Below are 12,082 nucleotides of genomic sequence, written 5' to 3'. Positions count from 1 at the left end.
GTGTAATACATTCTTATTCATTGCTTCACAATTCACTCAGAGTTTCTTCATTTTCTCTCCAATGCTTCTAAATGGGTGATTCATCCTAAACCTCTTGAAATATCAGTCTGTTTACCCTCTTCATATAGCTAACAGACTGTGTATTATTAAAGTGGCTCTGTGATGGCTTTCACTATAGATTGTTGTTCTCTTTCAACTTATTTGCTTTTTTTTTCTTTTTAAACTTTAAAAAAGAGAGGAAAATAAATGGTATCTTTTTATTTAGGAATAATGTTTTGATTGTACATAGTGGTGTTATGTTTTTAATAAATTCCAGCTTTCCAAATATATTTAGCATAACTAAAATATGAATTATTCAAAGTAAAAATCCATAACCAAAATAAGTATCTCTTCCTCCTTTTTTTACATAACCATTCTCCACCTGTATCATCAATTTGAATGGAAATCTTAAGAACTCTGTCCATCTTTCTATTAAGAGCAATGCTGGGATTGAGAAAATGCTACTATTCTCCTTAGGATATATTTTTTTTAGTGTGAATGAAGTTTCCACATTTCTACATTATGTAAAAGACTCAGCACTAGAAATATGTTTCACACTGGTCACACTTGATTCTATTTTATAGTTTACTTCAGTCAAAACTATTCTTTTGAACATTGTTAGGCACAATATATAGGGATAAAAGGACACCAAAAAGGGATAAAGTTACATATTCCAAATTGTAGAATATACCAGAGTAAGCAACAACACAAAACTTAGACTGTACACACATAAATTTTGCTAGGTACATGCTAGCTGTGTTTTAGAATCCTGAATACACACATCTTGAAATGGAAAACCCAATTCTCATGCCATTCTTTATAGGCTGCTTTTTTGTTGAACATACGTTAATGCCATTGTTTGCTATTAAATTAGTATTCTTTATAGATTCCACACTGGGAATCACAGGCAAATCTGTCCATTAATGATAATGGTCACTGAACATAAATAACTGCATTCATAATGTAATGCATCCCTTAGTAGTGTTTATACTACTGTATTATCAAAAAATCACATTCTACAGCATTACTAGGTCTAAATTCTTATTAAAATGTGTTTTTGCCTTGGGGGGAAAAATGACAAGATTAGACCTGAGACAGTAAAGGGCATGTCAGTCACAATTTAGTTGGAACTCATAAAGTTCCTATAATTATATAAGCAAGGACTTTACAAAGCATTATACTTGCTTGCAATACAGTATTCTCCTCACTGCAATACCAGGATTTCAGCTTGATGATGCAGGAACATCCCATTGAGCTCAGTAAATATAGATGTTACATTGGAATGACATATATTATTAACTGTTTATTGATAACATGACACAGAAAAAAATCAATTACAATCTCTTTGGAAGGAAGTTATTGACATTTCTGAATCCAAATGCCTGTACATCCCCTGTCATTTATGCCAAGGAAATAACAATAAATAATAAGATAATTGATATAATATTTATGTAGGTAATAGTTTTGTAATAACCTAAATGTGGCATCTGAAATGATTTGATACCAAATATCCAAGACCAACATTGAGGGGACAACTATGCTCTGAGGATTGATAAGTGGTGTAATGAAAAGAACTAGATTTTGACTCAGGTATCCTGGGCACATAAACCAGATCTGCTGCATACTATACTGTTTGAGCTTAGGCAAGTCATACAACCTTTCTGAGCTCTGCAATTTTAACAATTATAAAGTGCAAAATTGAATAATTCACAGGGTCATTATATAAAGAAATATATATGAAGCCCATTGCAAACCATACATACTTATGTTGTTAGACAGAATTTTGGCACAGATACATCTAATCTTTGACATCTTTCTCACATTCCCCATTAACATACATTTCTTCCTTTCTATAAAATCTATCCTCCTTTTCATGTCAGTAATAGATTTACGAAAAGCAAATGAGTATGCCATTTTAGCATCACAGAGCATTGTATACCACACAGAAATACTGTTTAACAACATCTTATTGGCTTAATTATTTAACCTCTCTTCACCTCAATTTCCTTGTATATAAATCATGAGAAAAAAATCATCACTTATGGTCGTTGAATAGACTAAAAATAATCTGCCATGATTACAAAGTAACTCCCAAATAATTCGTAGTTATCATAATTTTGTGCCATATTCTTGCTGAAAACTGATCGCTGTTAAAAATACATTAATGATTTCATGTTTGATGTATCATCCATCATGTTTGCATTCAAAGCATAGCAGCTATCAAGATTATTTTTTTTATGACCTCATTCTTTTAAATATAATCCTGATCATAGCAACTGATGTTGTCAGATATAGGTTGTGCTTCTAACAATTCCAACCTCATCTCCTATAGTCTGGGTATCCTGTTGGACAGGTACTAGACTATCTAACTGCTACACATTTAAAGGTTGACAGGTTCTACATATCTGCTAAATATTGTGCAGTTTTGCTACTATATTGCATACTGTCATAATTATCCTCTCTAACCACACACACACGCACACACACACACTTTGTAAGACATGAATAAAGATTACAGCACTTACAAACTGCATTCACATCAATAATTTGATTGCCCTTAAAACAACTCTATTTTACAGATGAAGAAACTAATGCCCATAGGTATTAACTAATTTGCTTAAGTCACATAACTGGTGAGCAACAGAACAAGATACAGGAACCAAATTATTTATCATTTAATTTTCCTGCAATCTGTTAAATATGTTACTAAACCTTTTGAAAGATCCTCAAGATTTTAGATAGATAGATAGATAGATAGATAAAGATACTCTTTCAACTTCCCAGGCATACAGCAGCATCAGGACTTCTATACTTGCTGTTTTCTATACTTTGTTCTTTCCCCAGATACCTACATAACTCACTTCTTCACCTCTTTCCTGTCTTTCTTCCATAATGTTAACACCTTATTAAAGTATTCCATGAACACCCTACTTAAAATTGCATCTCCATTATTGCCTTTATTCTTCCCTTTTTTTCTCCAGCTAAAAGCCTCCTGGTATGTTTTTTGATTATTGTTGTTGTTGTTGTTGTTAATTTAGGGTTTGTTTTTTTTTTTGCCTGCTTCCATTAGAATGTAAAGAGAACAGAAACTTGTCTGTTATATTCACTTCTGTATCCCCAACAACTAAATCTAGTCCTGATGCATAGTATGCACTCAATTACTTGTTGAACAAATGAATGAATGAGTCAATCTGGAATAAATGAGTCAACATCCATTATAAGTAATGAATGGGTCATAATACATCAGAAATAAGATAAGCCCTAATACATTGCTGGAGGGTACTAGCTAGATGAGTCTAGTCCTACATTTTGAGGACAAATTTCTAGCCATTACCACTTATCTAACCCATCCTTACTCTGGCTGCAATTTGGAGACAAACATTCCAACAGCTGTTGTGTAGACTCTGACAAAATACTTTCTAAGCTTCCCGATTATTCAGTGGGCAGTTCCACTGTTCAAATCATTAGATATGGTGGCTGGGAATCCTATTACAGTTGTTACAATTCCACTGAACTGATCAGGTTTTTCGCCTTTAGAATTATGCTTATACAGCCATTGCTTCACTCAAATATGATCAGAATTTACCTAATGAAAACAGTTCATGATAAGCTTCCTCTGTCATTTCAATTTGCATGCTCATCTTCAGAGAAATCTAGAGCACATGTGCTCTAAGGCAATTTCCCTTACAGAGGAGACATCATTCCTTGTGTATCCCTTCAAAATCAAAGTTTGTCTTCGAAGTCCTATAAATTACAGATAATATAGCTCTGTGTTCCCTTGAAAGTTGGTTCAGTCATTGCTGCTCCTCTTTGAACTTCTAGGGTAGGCTCCAAATGCCAAGCCACAGATAATATCTCTGTAGCCCCAGCATCCAATTCTCTGGCAGGCATTTCTGACAATTGGCCTGGCAGTCTGCACACTCTCTCCAGTTCTCCTCATAGCCTCAGCATCAACAGAGGGCTGCTTTCTTGAACTAAATAATGCTTTATACCTTTATAGGCTCTCTAACATGAGGGACATCTTTTTTCTGAGCCATCTATGAATGAAGCAAATCCGTCTGCTCTTGCATATCACCCCGGAGGTCCTGTCCCCAGAACTGCCATTTCCTTCATAGGGTTCTGGCCAAAAATCTGCTCTGTGCGGGGAGGCACACATCACATTCTGGGCATGTTACATAAATCTGTCTCCTGGCTTTTGGGTCACTTTCCCGTTTTAGAAGAGGCATGGGGAAGCTTGCTTCTCTATTAAATTTAAGTGGTCCTCATCAAAGTGCAGAACCTCTGCTGTGAGTGAAATTAACAGCACATCTGACACATTGCTGGCACTACACTAATATGGATTTTTGACCACACAGCAGAGTGAATATGACAGAAATGTTCAGAACATAAGCCCTTTATGCAACTTCTGTTCTTGTGGTCAGATGGGATCAATATTCATCCTATAGGTTAAGCAAAACACTTGACTTTGTGATTGTTATTTGTTTCAAATTAGGAGTATGATTTTTTCCTCTTATAATACATAAACAATAATGTGTTCATTAACTGCTTAATATCTAAAACTGTGTCAGTCTCTATTTTTTGACATAATATTATACCTCAAGGTGCTCTTGAGTTTTTTGGAAGTCACACAATGAACAAAGATGAAACAGTTAGAAATTGAGACAAGACAGATTGACAGATTGCAATTAAGGTGAAAATTCTGTCAGATAATAAGACTGTCATAGAGCAGAGATATTATTAAGGGTCACAATAAGTGGAAAGCCTTTATTAAAGGTATAGGATTTGAATTGATCCTTGAATTAGTGACATACTGAATGCTATAATACAGGGTTTATACTCTTTTGAAGTCAAATTATAATCCTGTCCCAACACTTGCTATGTTCTCAAACTGAACCATATTTTCATCTACACATACCTCTATCCCATGAGACTGCTTGCTGTCTTCCAAAGTGTTCTGTGGTTTCCTACTTTTGCATTTGCTCACAACCCAATGTCCATTCATTAAAGGTTTACTTTTACTTTGTCTCTGTCCAAATTCAAATTATTCGAAAATTATTTCTAGGTAATTTGGATCAGAATTAATTTCTTCTTATGCTTATAACATTCAATAATATCCCTTTAAGCCTCCTTGCTTTCCTTTGGTACATAATATTTGATTTGTGTGTGTGCTTCTGTTTAGTGTTTTCATAGAAGATCAAAAATTTCATATATCTCAGTAAAACAAAATATAGTCTAAGTGCAAAGAAAAAGTAGGTATCGCTCATAATTGATAACAAAGACAGGTGTTTTGTTTTTATTTTTCAATTTCTAACCTTTTGCACACAGAAGAATTACATACCTACTTTCTTGAAGTTGTTTTGGGAAATGGCCACAGAGGACTGAAAGCAGAGGGAGGTTTACAAATTGTGTTACGATAAGGCTATTTCTTCTGCCTTTTCTAGTTAAGTTCCATTTTGTAGATGGCAAAGAGGAACAATTTTCAATAAAGATGAAATTTTACAGTGCCCACTTCTAATACCATCAAAACTTCTGCAGTCAGTAGCCTTCTTAAGGACCCATTTTCAACAGTAAGCTTCATTTCATCCCACAATAGACACAAGAGAATCTTCCCTTTTGTAGAATTCTCCCTCAAAAAGGCAGTCCCTCATTTTCCTTGTCAGACTCAGCCACTGGCACTGGAATCTAACTTGAAATCCTTAATGAATAGATCCTGTTCTCCCAAATGCTGGGGCAGGTTAAAGTTTATTCAGAAAGTTAGTCACCACTTTGGTGCACTCAGAGTGTATCAGAGGAAAGAAATGAGTCAAGCATGTAAAGACTTAAACATAAGACAAGACACGATAAATCTCTTAGAAGAAAACATAGGCAAAACATTATCTGACATAAATCTCAGCAATATTCTCCTAGGGTAGTCTACCCAGGCAATAGAAATAAAAGCAAAAATAAACCAATGAGACCTAATTAAGATTATATGCTTTTGCACAGCAAAGGAAACCATAAGCAAAACACAAAGACAATCTACAGAATGTGAGAAAATATTTGCAAAAGATGAGACTGACATGGGCTTAAATTTCGGGATATATAAATACCTCATACAACTTAGAAAGAAAAAAACAAACAACCCAATCCAAAAATGGGCAGAAGACCTAAACAAGCAATTCTCCAATGAAGACATACAGATGACAATGGGCACATGAAAAAATGCTCAATATCACTAATTATCAGAGAAATGTAAATCAAAACTACAATGAGGTATCAGCTCACACCAGTCAGAATCGTCATCATTCAAAAGTCCACAAACGATAAATGCTGGAGGCGGGGTGGAGAAAAGGGAACCATTCTCCACTGCTGGTGGGAATGCAATTTGGTGGAGCTGTTATGGAAAACAGTATGGAGATTCCTCAAAAGACTAGGAATAGACTTACTATATGAACTAGAAATCCCAATTCTGGGCATATCTCCAGAAGGAACCTTAATTCAAAAAGATACATGCACCTCAATGTTCATAACAGCACTATTTACAACATCCAAGACATGGAAACAAGCTAAATGTCCATCAACAGATGACTGGATAAAGCAACTGTGGTATATTTATACAATGGAATATTACTCAGCTATAAAAAGTAATAAAACAATGCCATTTGCAGCAGCATGGTAGGACTTGGAGATTGTCATTCTAAGTGAAGTAAGCCAGAAAGAGAAAGAAAAATATCATATGATATCACTTATATGCAAAATCGAAAAAAAAAAGACAAATGAACTTATTTTCAAAACAGAAACAGACCCACAGGCATAGAAAACAAACTTATGGTTATCAGGATCAGAAGGGGATGGGAAGGGATAAATTGGGAGTTCAAGATTTGCAGATACTAATTAATATATAGAAAATAAACATGCAACAAGTTTATACTATATAACACAGGGAACTATATTCAATATCGTGTAATAACTTATGGTGAAAAGAATATGAAAATGAATATATGTATGTTTATGTATGACTAAGCATTATGCTAAACACCAGAAATTGACACAACATTGTAAACTGACTATATTTAAATAAAAAATATATATATATAGTAAAAGAAAAAAAAAAGAGTCGAGCATGTAACTTTTTTCACTTTTTTGTCTTTTTTAGGTCTGCAGTAAAATCTGTAACCCAAACTAAGGTTATAATACCTGCTACAAAGAGACAAAGATTTTGCAGCCCTAGTCCTAGTTGAGATTCTTGGGAGCCTTATCAGTGATACTAAATAAATAAAATTGCCTTTCCTTTTGTTAATTTTCAAAGGAGGCTACACTGACATAATAAAAGATGGAAAAAATACACAGGCACAAAAATAAAAGCACAAATGCACATGAGCTTCATCTTAACATTCCTCATGTATCTACTCCTGAGCTTACAAAATAAGGACAGTCCCATAGTGGTTACTATGACATCTATTCTAGTTTGTACCTTGGGAAGGCTGCCTTGGCAATTGATAGACTTTCATGGTATCCTCTCCTTACAGATTTTTAAGGAAGGCCTCCAAGGTTCTGTAAACCCTTCATCTGCATTTGAGGAATGCTTGTGTGACAAAATCTACAGGTTCAATAATTGTACAGCAGGAAAGCCCCTGCTTCTCTTAATGTCAACCCCCTTTTTACAGAGATGAAAACCAGAGCTTAGTGATGAGAGGGAATTTTCCCAAGGACACCCAAAAGTTCATGATTGCCTTGGTCTGGTCTAGTGGCTCACAGTATGGTGTTATTCTGTCAACCCTATGGTTGCATCTTTGGAAAATTAATAAGGAAGGTTGGATTAGTCTCTTATTTTTCTCAAGAGCCTAATCGTCATTTACTTTATACTCTTTCCTTGTTGAACAAATCCCCAGGTAAGTAAACCAAGCAGATTCCTATATCTATCTGACATTTATTTCTCTTACTCTCTTCAAAATTATCTAATTTGGGTTCCATTTCCTCAGGACACAATTAGGCATCCACTTAACTCATCTGGTACACTATACCACTCATATCTCAGTAGGGTGAAAATGACATCTCTGGAAAAGCATTAAGCTTTTAAAAAAATTTTTTTTTAATTATCAAGCTTTTAAATAGCTTTTACAGATACAGTGCCTTGATCTCAAGTATTAATATCACTGGGGAAATACTGAGCTGCTAATTTTTCTTTTTTTCTACTCGAATCATGCTTTGTCTAACACCAGCATGCAGTTATTAAGTTCCTCCTATGAGTTAGGCCTTAGGGATCAAGTAATGAATAAGACAGCTATTAATTCTTGCCTTCTTGGAGTTTATATTCTAGTTGGAGGAAATGGGCAATAAGGTGAGGGTGCAGCACATCAGCCAAGGTTGTTACTAAAACCTCTTGGTTCTGGTGATGTATTTCATTAGATATCTACTGCAAAGAAGGCAGCCATACAAAGGTCTGGAGTAAAAACATTCTGGAGAAGAAAAACAGTTTTAACACCCTGAGCTAGAATGGAGTTTGATTCCTGATTGACATAAATGAGGTCAGTGGAGCAGGAACATAAGAGTAGGATGTGACGAAGGTGCAGTGGGAGGGAAAAGCCAGGTGGAGAAGGGATGTTAAGCATGGTTAAGGGTGTAGAAGATATCCTTATTTTGATGAGAAGATATTCATTTTAAACAGAAGATTGATTGGGTAAATTTTCTCTTAAAAGATCATTTTGATTACTTTGGAGAAAACAGCCACTAAGAGTACAAAAGTGGAAAATTTATTTGGAAGCCTGTTTCAGCAATCCATTGAGGGATGACAGTGGCTTAGTGTGAGATTGTATCTGTGGAAATGGCAATATATGGGCAGAGTCATTATCTAGTCTGGACAAAAATCAACTGCAAAATCCCTGTGTTTTGCATGGATAGTGCATTTATGGATACAAGGAAGATAGACGTTATAATAATCCAGATGATCATTTTCTTACCCTATAGCCACTGACACTTAGTCATGTAACAGATTCTTGCTGAGTAAGCTACTGTAAAGAGAATCATTCTTTATCTACAATTCACTGGCTCTTCATTAAAATTATATATAAACAGAGATATCACTTTGTAAGCATTTGTTATGTGTAAGCATTGTGCTAAGCACTTGGTGTGGAGTGCATTTGGTAGTTATTGTCTTTTTTCTGCCAAGAATCTCTTTCTGGTATTTCTCTGATTATAGTCAGAAGTGAGCACATGACAGAGAGTGAGACAACCAAAGTCCTTTCCTGGGATTTTTTAGCTAGATCTTGAAGAGAAGATAGAATCTTTTTCTTTGGAGAGCCCTTCTCCTGACACATGCAAAGACTGAAGAAATGAAGCAAACATTCTAAAAAATCACAGCCTGGAGAGACAGACTTGTTGGAGACGAGTTCAGAAATATCTGAAGACTCAGGAGGTTCCTTAAAACCTAGAGTTCTCTCTTTGATCTTTGAGCTTCCCCAGTTACAGTCCTCTCATCAAAGCATACCCTCTCCATATCCACTTATTCTTGCTAAGAGAGTTGAAGTTGCATATCTATCTCAAATAACAAAGGCAAGAAAAACATATCTCATTTCACCCAATAGCAACTGGTTAAATTGGAATAATCATCCCATTGCACAGAACAACAAACAGAATTAAAAAGCCTGAGTCATTGTCTAAGATCAGCCTAGCTATCATGTGGTGAGTCAGGTTCTCAATTTTGGGTTTCTCTCTGCTTAGAGTCTATGTTACTGATACCTGCATGGTTTTATACTCTGTACTCTGGGTGAAAGAGAAAGATGAATATGTGATTATTTGTGTAGAGATCAGGAGAGAGAAGAAACAACTCATTCAGACCTAGGTCTTGTCATCAAGGATGTTAAAATTAAAATGTCATGACATAAACATAGTATGTAAATAATAATAAAGCAAACATGAAATAATTGGTATAATAGAGGGACAATGAGAGTGAAGAGAAAGGATGGTTAATTCCCAGCAGGATATCAGGAGAAGGTCTTTGAACTGGACCTTGAAAGACAAATAGTTTGTTTACTACGTCTCCACTGTCTATGCAAATCACCTATTATGCAGCTGCTTTGACTTATCTCATCAACTTATCCATCTTTATGGTTCAATTACAGGTTTTCCTACTAATTATTTTATTCTAATATGGCCCACTCACTCGAATCTAATTGTTATGTTTGTAGACCCCAAATTGAAATTCTAGAAATTATCCAGTTCATTTGCTCACTGGAAACAAGTGAAAGGAATACGTACTCTGATTCAAGAACAAATTAAACTGATCATCGTCAAAGCTGTGCTTTCTACTATACTAGAAGTTGAAATCTCAATTCCCTACAGACCTTTACAGATATTTCCCCCAAGTCAATTCCCTTTTTTCCCCTACTAACTATATTTTTTCTTTGCCTTATTTTGAATCTTATTCTCTATTCCATCTCTTTCCCAGTTCATGCCAACAATCTTGGCTTATGTCAAAATTGCTTCCTGAAGATAGTGCTGCTTCTGCTCTTGAATATCATTATTTAGTGCTAAGAAGGGAATGAAGAGCTCATGAATGAAATTTATTTGGAAATCTTTTTCTATTCCACATTTGACAGTTTTTGTCTTTTCAAACATTATCATTACACTCACTTTCTTTTGTTTGTTTTTGCATTTGTTAGTGATTGATAATAAATCCCCTTTGAACATCACTGTACATTTCACATTGCCTGTGACCTCCATGGACGATACTACTTTTTATATATAAGCTTCAGATTGCCCTGAGGGAGAGTAAGTAAGGCAGATCAGGATATGAATTGCTTCTGGGACTTTCTGAAAGATTATAATTTGGAGAAAAACAGTGTAAATATTCCATACCCTAAGTGACCTCTGTCTATACTCTGAGTTTTTACTATCCTCTTTTTTCAACCTCTCGAAGGCCTTGAATTCCCTCCATCTTTTCACTCTTACTTCATGTAATATTAGTTCTCATCTTCTTGACATTAAGCCCAACTGAAAAATACTTTGAAGACAGGATCCTAATAAAGGAACAGAATAAGAAAAGGGCATTGAATGACATCAGGTGTATTCCCCAGCATCTTAAATATCACACTTTCATTTTGCTATGAATTTAATACAAAACTCATGCACAACTAGACTGTTCTGAAGCTTCATTAATAATCTTTGGTGGTTGTCTGACGGCATGAAAAAAGTTAACCTACTTTCCAAAATCTCCCAGCTTTCAACTAGCCGAAAGTACCATGTTTTCTCCTCTTTGCTGATTTTTTTTTTGATAGTACTACATCATTGCAATGACATAAAAAAGAGTGGAGACTGAATTATTTTGGATTCTTTTTTATACATAATCACAAGCTAACACTTTCAGTATGCATTTCTGAATTCTTCAGAAATTATCATGAATCTTATTATCAACTCATTCAACTGACAAACATTCTTCATGAATTTAGCTCTCCTTTGTCATGGTGGCATCAACATAAATGACACTTGTCAGTAGATGGAAAATAAATATTCCCCAAGAAAATTCACTTATAAATCTTTTCTAAAATATTTACTTAGTAATCAAACACAAAGGGAATATTTTAAAAAACATATCGGTCTCAGCCTTGAGTCCTCACTCTCCCTCACTTCAATCTTATGTTTAACAGAACCTAGTATCAGTCCTCTGAAAAGGACTTTGTGATTATTCTGCCTCACCCAAATATCTTGTTTCTTAGTATCAGCTGCACCCTGTCAATATTTTAAAATAGCACCTATCACAGAATGATATTCTCTATTTAAATACCTCTATGCTAAAGAGAATATAAGTATTAGAAGGCAGGAATTGGGTTTTATTTATTCACTTCAAAGAAAGTTGCTGACCTTAATTCACTCATTCATTTCTCACATAACATTTGTATTATTAATCCTATTTTAAAGAGAAGGAAGTTAAAAATGTGAGCCTCAACCCAACTAGGGTCTACACAGCTGGTAACAGTAGGGATAAAACATGAACCAGGACTGTCTGACTCCAAAGTCTACACTTTATTTACTACAAGGCATTACAACTTATCAGCGGTCAGGAGGA

General features: G+C 34.9%; 1 long non-coding RNA gene across 2 annotated transcripts in view; it reads right to left on the bottom strand.

The window, feature by feature from the left end:
• LOC140686605 (uncharacterized) overlaps positions 1-12,082 on the bottom strand; it is a 149,261-nt gene that overhangs the window by 129,553 nt on the left and 7,626 nt on the right. Inside the window, exon 3 of one of the 2 annotated variants that reach the window (XR_012060441.1) lies at positions 10,707-11,036. The exons of the other annotated variant lie outside the window; for it this stretch is intronic. This is a non-coding gene — a long non-coding RNA (uncharacterized lncRNA). Of the gene's footprint in view, positions 1-10,706; positions 11,037-12,082 lie in introns of those variants that run through there. 2 annotated transcript variants of the gene reach the window in all.

This window comes from Vicugna pacos, chromosome 17 (genome assembly GCF_048564905.1).
Source record: "Vicugna pacos chromosome 17, VicPac4, whole genome shotgun sequence".
NCBI lineage: Eukaryota > Metazoa > Chordata > Mammalia > Artiodactyla > Camelidae > Vicugna > Vicugna pacos.
The sequence above is the reverse complement of the archived record's forward strand: the minus strand, read 5'-3'. Positions and strand labels throughout refer to the sequence as shown.